Consider the following 10,925-nt stretch of genomic DNA (forward strand, 5'->3'; position numbering starts at 1 on the left):
AGAGGCTTCCTGGTTTTCAAGTGAAAAGCTATTTATTAATTGGGCATGTTTCCCAGGGACAGGCAGAAGGGAGAAATCTCAAACAAAGGAAACCAGGAGGCATGAGGAACTCGGTAAAGTCTGGGATAGCAGGGGTACACATGGCTGATGGCCGGAAGCACTTTTGAACCTAGCCCCTAAGTTGTCCTCCTCAGGGACATGTGGACACAATCTCCTGGGAACCTGGCCACATGGGTATTTTTCTCTTAAATTGTCGCCTTCATTTCTGCTTTGAATCTGTGATTCAGAGCATTTCAGTCGCTTTTTCAGACTTTAGAGTAGGATGCCACTGGATTCCTCAGAGTGAGACGGCGGTATGGACCGGCTTATCAGGGCGCGGGCTTGGCCCATTGCCTCACTGCCTTGTCGTAGTTTTGGCTTGTGGTGAAATGACTTTTGGGACTCTGGCCATGTCATGTCTTAGGAGGAATGGGGCAAACATGGTGCAAGATGTCTGTTCTTTTCTGTCAGGGGGGTAAGTCCTCAGGCTGACACTGCCCGCTTCTTAATATCCCCAAGAGTCTCATTCAGAACAAGCAAAGGTAGCCACAGCTGGCTTAAGCTGGTCTTGAACCATCCATTGGAGCTGTGCATGTTGCTGTTAGAACACAGTTGAGGGTCAATGGACAGCGGAAGTTTGGCATAGATCCTGAGTAAGCAGGTAACCATTGGCCACGTGACCTAACTCTCCTGAAGGAGAGGCTGCGGTTGGTTAAACTATGATACATCCTTACTATCTTTGTATCCATTCCAACAGAGGCTCCTGTACACTGGTCAAGAAAAATATGTCAGTGCCTTCTGATGTTTAAAAGCAAGTTCTAGGATGTGCAGAATCTATTTTACAAACAGGGGCACACATTGAATTATTAGCGATTCAAGGAGTAGGCAGACTTTTAATTATACTATGTGTGAATTATATCTAGGGTCTCGCTCATGCTTACACAAATACCCCACTACTGAGCTGCACCCCAATGACTACTGAAGATTTAAGCAGGGCAGGGCTTCCACTGGATTGTCCCTAGCAGGAGAACTGGTTGATTGAAGGGAGAAGAGGAAGGCTGGAGACTTGGAGGGTTCGTGTGGCTAGCAGATCCTCAGCCTACAGCAAGTGCCGTGCAGTCCTGGAACGCAGGAAACCTTGTGTGTCTTCCTCACTGCTGTTTCTTAGAGCCTAGCTCAGGCCGGATGCTTGGCAGGTCCTTGGTAACTCAGGACTGGAATGCGGTGCACATTGCCTGTGTACCAGGGGCTGCACTAGGCACTTAGCTTGTATCCCTGGCTCTCAACACTTAAGAATTAAAAAACCTAGGCTTAAGAGAATTTTTTTTTTTTTGTGGGGAGTGGTAGAATCCCCAGCATTGTCTGTATTAAAAAATAAGGTGGGGGCTCTATTTTGTTGAAGGTCAAAACCTGCTTGCAGGAAGTGGCCGTGATATCCCATCTTGCTGGCTGAGGACTCTTTTGAAATGGGTGGAAGTCTCCGGTGCAGAAGCAGCAAAAAATCTGTCAAGTGCTGCTCTCTGGGGACATTCTTTGACTCTGGTAGCCGTGAGCCACCGGAGTGGGCAGGTAGAAGCTGGGTGGCAGTCTCTGTGCCGCCCCCTCGCGCATCTCTAACCCTGCAGCGCCAGTGTTAACAGCTCGTCGTCGTCGTCGTCGTCGTCGTCGTCTGCAGTCTGAGACCCTTGGTCCCAAACGCTGGTCAGCTCCCCGGGACTCACAGGGAGCTTGCCGCTGTTCTTCCCTGGCTCCTTACAGCTCTTCCTGCTTCAGCCTCAGCCTCTGCTTTCTTGTCCTTTCTCTCTACTTCCCTTCTTGCCCTGGCCACTCTCACTGTCCAGCCAGGGGCTCCAAATGCTGGTCTTTATAACTTCCACACTGCAGCTCCTGTTGGGCCGACCAGGGTACCTGCCTTTTGGGGCACAAGACACCTCACTCAGTGAACTCCTGGAGATCCAGGTACTGAGTGCCTCTGCTGTTGCTGCTCTCTGTCTCTGTCTCTCTGTCTCCCTTCCCCCCTCCTTCCCTCCCTCCTTCCCTCCCTCCCTTTCTTCCTCCCTCCCTCCCTCCTTGCTACTAGCTCAGACTCCTTCTGAAAGCAGATGAGCCCATTCTAAAGAAAAGCCTGTTGTTGGGCCTGCTTCGCAACAGCCCTAGAGGCAGCACAGGAGACACAGACTGTTTTGGACAGTCACAGCCTTGTCTCAGCACCAGTTACACTCCTTGATGTGTGGACCAACCACAGCCTTGTTTCCAGGCAACAGCTATGTCTCTCTGTTACACCACCAGGGGGCGTGCTGCCCCTCTGGCCAAGGTGGAAGTAGTTGCAGGGTTATCAGAGTTCTTCTAGTCTTACAGCAGCAAAGAGTCTAGCGCAAACTGTTTTGAACAGCCTGGCTGAGGTGATCTCTGCATCCGCGACACCACCAGGATTGATAAAAGTCCCAGTGCCAAGTAATAGGCCACCTCCTCTTAGCCCGTATCTTAGTCGGGGTTACTATTGCTGTGATAAAACACCATGATCGAAAGCCAGTTGGGAAGGAAAGGGTTTATTTGGCTGACACTTCTATATCATAGTTCATCACTGAAGAAAGTCAGTACAGGAACTGAAACAGGGCAGGGACCTGGAGGCAGGAGCTGATGCAGAGGCCATGGGGTGGAGGGATGCTGCTTATTGGCTTGCTCCCCATGGCTTGCTCAGCCTGCTTTTTTATAGAACCCAGGACCACCAGCCCAGGGAAGACACCACCCACAATGGGTCTTGCCCATCAACCATTAATTAAGAAAATGACCTACAGCCAGGTCTTTTGAAGGCATTCTTTAATTAAGGTTCCCTCCTTTCTAATGACTGTAGCTTGTGTCAAGTTGACATAGAACTAGCCAACCCAGCCTGCCTCACTGCTTAGCTCCCATTGTGGCCACAGCGAGACAGAACCAGCTGGAATCATTGGGTAGCTGTCCCAAGGTATCCAGAATATTCATAATGGCTGGTGCTGGCATAAAGGGTGGTCCCAGTTGTTTATTAGAATGAGTCTTTTTGTTCAAGGCATCCAAGGAGGCAAGGAAGAATCTAAGGGCTGCTACTAGGGAGCCAAACTGCCCCATCCAAGGATGCCCAAGAGGACTTTGTAGGTAAAGGTACCCCTGCCAAACTTGATGACCTGAGTTCCATCAGGACCAACTTGGTGGAAGGGAAGAGCCAACTCCAGTAGGTTGTCCTCCGACCGCCACACTTGCACAAGGCATGTAAGCGCATGCCCACACAGGAATCAATAAGGGATAAAACCGTGAAACTCTTTGTATCGCCACACCTTTAACATTGTCCCCTGTTTGCAGGAAAATGAAATGTCAGAAGTACTTACAACGAAGACTTACCTCATAATTAACACTAGCTATTTTAACAGATCGTAACCATGCTTAGCACCTGCCCAGTGACCCAGAGAGAGGTGTAACCCCCTTGTGCGTCTCCACAGAGCTGGGGTTTTAGTCTTCCTTCTTTTCATCCCCAGGGGATGGGGAAGAGCATAAGGTGAAGGGTTTGGTGGATCTGGGTCCAAGTTAGGGCTCCAGTCCCTCTGACCTGAACGGCTATTGGAAAGGTATTTAATCTCTGTGCCCAGGGTTTCCTTGTGATGACTGGAAAGTTAATGAGACAGGACTGTGTGGCATTGCATAATGAACCCTCAACAGTCGGAGAGTGTTGGCACTGTTTCCTTCTGTGCTGCTGAGCCTCCAGGTGTGTGTGTGTGTGTGTGTGTGTGTGTGTGTGTGTGTGTGTGTGTGTGTGTACGCACCTGTGTATAGCACAGTCCTGGAGTGGAGATGTGGTTACCGACATCAGGGAAGATTAAAAAATGGGGTTATGACATGCAATTCATTCCCCACAGTGAAAGGCAGTAGGTAGTGAAAGGTGTAGACAGGAAGACCTGAGTTGGGAACTGAGTTTCTTAATGCATTTTGGAGAGTAAGTAGAAGGTTGTAGGGGAGATGGGGAGAAAAGACAGAAGCCATTGTAGGTGATCTTTACCATCCTCGAAGGACGAGTGGATTTGACAAGGCTTTAGAAAAGAAAAATAAGATCTTAGAAACTTGTATTTCAGCAGCATACATCGAGCTAGAAAACAGTCCTGGGGTGCTTACCACAAGCTGGGTGCTGTTTTGGATTCTTAGGGAGACCACAATGAACAAAGCATACAGATAACCTGCTGCCTTTATGAATCCTTGTTGTAAATATTATTTTAAGATGTGTTACATTTGTTTTTGCAATGGAACATTTGTAAAGTGATGCAAAGATGTGTTGCATTCTTTTATGTTGCATTTGTCTAACTCTGAAGCTGTGTTACTGTGGCTGTCTAAAACATCTGATGGTCTAATAAAGAGCTGAACAGTCAATATCAAGGCAGGAGAAAGGATGGGCAGGGCTGGCAGACAGAGAGAATAAATGGAAGGAGAAAACTGGGAGAAAAAAGAAGAAAGAGCAAGAGAATAAGGAGAGGACACTAGGGGCCAGCTACCTAGCCACACAGCCAGCCACAGAGTAAGAGTTTAAGTAAGTTATAAGAAATAAGAAAAGGAAAAAGCCTGGAGACAAAAGGTAGATGGGATAATTTAAAGTTAAGAAAAGCTGACAGGAAACAAGCCAAGCTAAAGCCGGGCATTCATAAGAAAGAATAAGCCTCTGTGTGTGATTTATTTGGGAGCTGGGTGGTGCCCCCCCCCCCAAAGAACAAAGAGCCAAAGAACCAAAGAGTAAGAAAAAAAATCCTATGTTTATTTTCAGGTAGAACTGGGCAAAATGCAAAGGCCAAATGATGCAGGAAAGACCTGATAATGCTATGGTTTTGATTCCAAATAATTTCTATTCATTTACAAAGTTTTAAAGCTAGATTTTTTTTTGGGTGGGGTGTGGGAGTCTGCTGGAGTCCAGCTCTGACCTGTTGAAGGGTTCCAGGGAGGAGGAGAGAGGAATGAGGAAGTATTAGAAATATAGACCTAGGTGAAGAGAAAGACAGAGACACAAGATAGCTTTAGGAGGGCCATGGGTCAATACCCAGTCATCTCGAAATGTATTCTAATGGGCTTTTTATACACTACCAAGGGGAGAGGCAAAAGACCTCCCTCTTTCAAGATCAAAGCACAATGTACAACCAAGTGTAGACCCTTCAAAATACCTTCAAAATACCACGCCCCTGGCCAAATCATCCTATTATGCAGCCCTGCTGGGTAAAGCAAGCTCAGAGTCTCTGACCTTGAATAAGGCCTTACTAGGGAGCCCCTGTGGGCCCCCACAGTGTGTGTGTGGGGGGGGGTTAGGTGGATTTTTATCTTTTTTCATGTTTTCAGATCTATCTTCAAACCTATTTACAAGAGTCTTAGGAACTCTGTCTTTAACTATTCTTAGTCATCTTTTTGAGATTTGAGACAGGAGGATGACAGTAAAATCTTGCCAAGGCTGTGACCCCTCATTTGATGGCACATCTTAACACCTGAGGTTTTAGCAACAGCAGTGTAGACACTGGGCTGCACCCTTTTCAATCTAGCAGTAAATGATGGTCATGCCAAAAATCAAGACAGAAGCTGTGAGCCAAGCTGCTAGGTGCTTATGCTGACTGAGATGGTCCCTGGAGGTCAAAGAGGGGAGGCCCATGTATGTGGACAGAAGGGTGTCCCTGCTTGCTTAGGAAGAAAGTGCTCTCAAAGTTATTCTATGGAGAAGTGAGCTCTCCTCTGTGTGAAAACGCCATGCACTGCTCAGTGAGCAGAAGACAGTGGCTGGTGGAATGTTATTAGATGTATTTGAACATGTGAGAGTGAATTACTTAACTTCCCATTACCGGCAGACTCAAAGGTTAGGAAGGTCACCGGCTCATTCACCTGAACATTACTTAACTTGACCAAAAGCCCATGAGAATCATTCTGAAAGAACAAAGCCCTCGTTACCACTTAATGTTTCTTTCTTAAAGCCCTATTTTAATTCTAGGAAGTCTGATCTCAGAAATGTCGTAATTAAGGTTTTCATAAGAAACATTTAATACTGTTTAAGTACATAATAACTGCTAGTGTTCCATGTCATAAACCAACTAAAACGGCTTTAATCTCTTCCGTAACTACACCTGCCTCACTTAACCTAAGGTATGGTGCTGTCAGACCAGCTGATTAGGCACACAAAAATAATTACCATGGCTTTATTAGAATCTCACCTTATTAGTCAGAAGTATTAACCTCGCTAATCATGTACCATAGTCGCTGGGCTCTAGCACTATTTTTAAATATGAAAAATTTTCTGAAAGACGCAGATTTGCTAAGTCAAAGGCTATCTTAAAAAACTGGCTAGATCCAGTGAGTACTCAGGGAGGGGTTTGGAAGCAGGAAGCACTTTTGAAATGACTGTATACTCTGCCGGGTCACTGTGTAGGGACAACTTTTGTGAGGCTTGTCATGTGACCTATAATCACAGGTAACAATTTTGATTGGAGGGAGCAGTTCCTTTGGGGTTGGGAGGGAGAATGACTTTGTAAACTCTTTCTGTGGCTTGTGTGAGCCTCACTCAAGAATTCTCCCAGGGAGGGAAGCCTGTCCTTCCCAAGGGCCTTGGGGTTGGGTGTGAGCTCCTTTTCAGGTAAAGTAAGAAATGCAAGTCCTAGGCATGGGGCCTAACCTTATGCCAGCATTTGCCTGACTAGTTAGTATCTTCCTCACACCACCCTTGACTGTTGTTAGGCCCAGATCACGGGAACCCCCAAAAGACCATCACAGAGACCAAATCCCATATGTAAAAGCAAAGAGTCTTTATTTCAAGCTCCAGCTTGGTCTCTCTGTTCGACACAGCAGTGAGAGCAGAGAGCCCTGAGCCCAGGCAATGTGGGGTTATCATAGCAGAGGTAGGCAAGGGGACTTTCAGGGTTTGAGACCCTGATTTGTCTAGGGGTATCTGTAAAAGGGGACTAGATATATGCTAGGCTCAGGGACATCTGGCAATCTTATTGATGGTTGGAATGTTTGGGATCTCAGGTTCTTTCCCTTAGATGCTGGCCCATCGCTGGGTGAATCCCTGGGTGGTGTCAGCTTATGGCTTTCCCCGGATCAGGGTGTTGCCTGCCAGTAAGCCTGTCACGGCAGCTGTATCTGGGCCTCTAAGCCTGTCATGGCAACTGTGTGGTCAAGTTGCTTTGCTATGCGCCCCCCCCCATATGATATTGTTTCTAAATGCAGGTAATAAGGGAATCTTGTTAGCCAAGCAACTGATTCACTGAACTAGCGATTGTTGCTCCGGTGTCTTCCTGTAACAGTAGTGTATCAGAGCCAAGGAGACCTTAATTAGATTGTCTCATCCACGTTCCAGGAGCACACTGAGGGGAATGGTGGGTACCAAGTTCAGACCTTCCGAAATGGAGCTCTCGAGTCGGCTTGTTCCAGCTTCCTTTCTGTTGCTCCGACACAACACTCTGACCAAAGCAACATGCTGGAGGTGAGGGTTTGTTTGCCTGACACTTCAGGTCACAGCCAGTCATGGAGGAAGTCAGGGCAGGAACCTGAAGCAGAAGTCAGAAGCAATGCTGCTTGCCAGTTCACCCAAATACTCATGCTTTGTTACCTTTCTTACACAGCCCAGGATCGCCTGCCAGGGAACGGTGCTGCCCACAGTGGGCTGGCTTCTCCTTGTCAATCAGGACAATCCTCGACAGACACGCCCACTGGCCAGTTAGAGCTGGGTAATCCCTTAATTGAGACTCCCTTCTTAGATGATCTAGGCTGGGTCAAGTTGACATTAAGGCTAACTAGGGCAGTGTCCAGGAGAACAAAACGAAATCCTAGGCAAAAGGCAAAACCACAACAGTGTCTGTGACTCCAGTCTGGGATTTTTAAGGGCATAGCAGTCACAGTGGAAACTCAGTCCTCGCCAATCAAATCCAAGCCAAGGATGACAGATTGGTGGTATCACCGCCATGCTCCCCCTACGTTCATGCTTCTCCTCCGGTTTCCAACACAGCGTACATGGAAACATCAGGACAGGTGAGAGTTGTAATTCCAAGCACCCATGTTCTCCTCTCTCATTACAACAGCAGGACAGTGCCATCAGCAAGCCCTGTCACCTTAGACAGCCCCGATGATACACGCAAGACATGTCCTGGTTACCAGCCAGCAATGACGGCTCCCTGTGAGCAGTCTGCCCTGGCCAGAGGGTCGATCCAATCCCTGACCCCACCTCTGAGCTCTCAGACTCCACCTCTGCTGACTCCAGAATGCCAAACTGCCAGCTCTTCCCAAGAGATGTTGTGTTTGCCAGGAGCCGTCAAGGCCAGAGGCAGGATGCCTGTAGAGGAGGCTGGAGAGAGGTGACTGCCACCGCCAGTCTGAGTGGTCTGAGCTCATTTTCCTGTCAAATGATGGCAGAGTAGACTAGGGATGGATTTCTCTCTAGGCTTTTTCAGAAATGGTGGTAATATACACCCTTGGGTTTGACTAAGGAAATTGAGCACAGAGGGAAAGGGTTTGTCTGCAAATGTAGATGATTTTATTAGATAAGAAAGGTTTGGCATAGGAAATTGCAACTGTTGATGTCTACAGACAGAGTTAGCCTCCTCCTTGACTCCCAGACAGCACCCAAACCCTTCCAGCTCCTGTCGGTATTCTCTATAGTAAAGGATCTAAAAGTGTAATTCTAAAAGTGACTCCTTAGTTTGATGGCTCTGATCATTGGTGAGACAGAAGAGTAACATTTCTCAGGGTCTTCTTTGCTTCTAAAATATCTAACTCAGATCCTACAGCCTGATTTATAAATGTACCTGAAGCTAAATTCCAATCATTGGGAGAAATGACATTAGGCTAACAAACACTGCAAATAATTAATGAAATAGCAGGTTTGGGAAGCTGTCTTTCTGTTCTTAGACTGTGGCATGACATTCACATGACCTGTGTAAGAAAAGGGAGTATTACAAACTATTCTCCATGACAACCGAAATTTGTCTATTGGGGTCAAACCAATAACTAATAACCGGTGCCTTTAAAATCTTCGTTTATTGACTAAAGAATTATGCAAAATTGAACAGGGGTGTGCTGCAAATGCCTTTAATCCAAACACTCTGGAGGCAGAGGAAGGTAGAGCTCTGTGAATTTGAGGCCAGCCTGGTCTACATAGCAAGTCTCAGGCCATTTGGGGGGGGACACGCACGCGCGCACACACACACACACACACACACACACACACTCTACTTCTAGTTAATCTACTTTTCTGTTGGGAATTTTAGAGAATTAAAGACAAATGAATTATGACTAACTACAGAAGAACTTGTAAAGTATCAGAGTACACCTGATACCTCAGATACTTGTAAGCACAGGTAAGGGACACCCCCACCCTGCTGCTCAAGCCTTCCAGTAGGGAAGGCAAGACCCCAAGAGCTATGTGCTGGCTGGACTGTTCAGAGGAGTTAATACCTCTATACAAGAGTCGTGGTCTCACAAACCAGTGGGGATTTATCACATGCTAGGCAGGTACTCTGCCACTGAGCTGTACCCCAGCCCTGGGTAGAACTTATTCCTGGAGACTGAAGGGATTTAGAGGAAGGCAAAATGAAGCAGAGGTACTAAGAACAGGCTGTGGGCCAAGTTGAGAGATGGGGGCGGGCAGTGAGGCATGTCAGGAGGCGGAGCGTGCAGCGTTTCATAGGACTCAGTACTCCTTAGGATTCTGTGAATCCAGCAGTTCCAGCAGCTGCTTCATCGTGGTTGTGCATGGGTGAAAGCCTCTGAGCATGCCTTCTCCTCTACCCAATAACATGCCAGGGGTCACTATGTGACTGAGTTGTGTGTGTGTGTGTGTGTGTGTGTGTGTGGGTCTTTGGAGACAAGGTCTCAGGTAGCCCAGGTTGGCTTCACACTTGCTCTGTAGCTCAGGATGACCTCGAACACCTGATTCTCCTGCCTCTACCTCCCAGGTGCAGGGAGTACAGCAGTGCATCATCATGCGTCTAGTCTAGCACAGCTGTGGCCCATGGTGAATGCTCAGGAAATGTGAATGTCACTATTTTCACCAACTAGAAATGGAGGCAGGTGAGCTGTCCACACTCGGGGGTCAGTGCAGCAGCTAGGAAGGACATGACAACCTGCAGACAGCGGGCCACATGCAGAGCCTGCCTTGACCACTCCCCCAACTGTAATCTTGTACAAATTAACCTTCTCCCATTTTCTTTAAAAATATTTTTATTGCATTTGTGTGTGGGCGTGCCATAGTGCGTGCATGGACGTCAGAGAACAACTTGTGGGAATCGGTTCCCTCCTTCCACCATGTGGGTCAGATCCTGATTTTGGACTCGGGTCTTCAGGCTTGGCAACAAGCATCTTTACCCACTGACACCTTGCTGACATTTGTCTTGGGCATGACGCAGGCACAGTAGCAACACCTCACCTTGGAGCTGCTGTGTGCTTGATAGTGCTGGGTCCCCAGAAAATGCTAGTTATCTGGTGTTGGTGGTGGCAGATATGCAGGCAGTGGGAAGAGCCATGGAACAGGCAACTGGGCATGAATGTCCAGATCCAGGGCGGACAGTCACGGCTGGGGTAGCTCAGTGAGTTGCTGGCAGAAGTTACTTAAGCTAAGGAAATGGACCAGGGGCTGAATTTAGAAGTTGGCCTATCAAAACAACCAGACACATTTAAAATACAAGTGGATGCTTAAAAAAGCTCACATATGTGATATGAATGCATATATATATTCATTTTATTAGCCTTTCAACTTTTCCTAGATGGTTCAAGTTAAAAAAAAAAAAAAAACAACTTGAGTACAAAACTCAAGTAAAAACATTTTGGGAACTGTGTACACCTTTAGTCTCAGTGATCAGGATAAGGCAGGTGGATCTCTATGAGTTCGAGGCCAGCCTGGTCTGCAC

Source organism: Peromyscus leucopus, chromosome 11, assembly GCF_004664715.2.
Source record: "Peromyscus leucopus breed LL Stock chromosome 11, UCI_PerLeu_2.1, whole genome shotgun sequence".
Classification (NCBI taxonomy): domain Eukaryota; kingdom Metazoa; phylum Chordata; class Mammalia; order Rodentia; family Cricetidae; genus Peromyscus; species Peromyscus leucopus.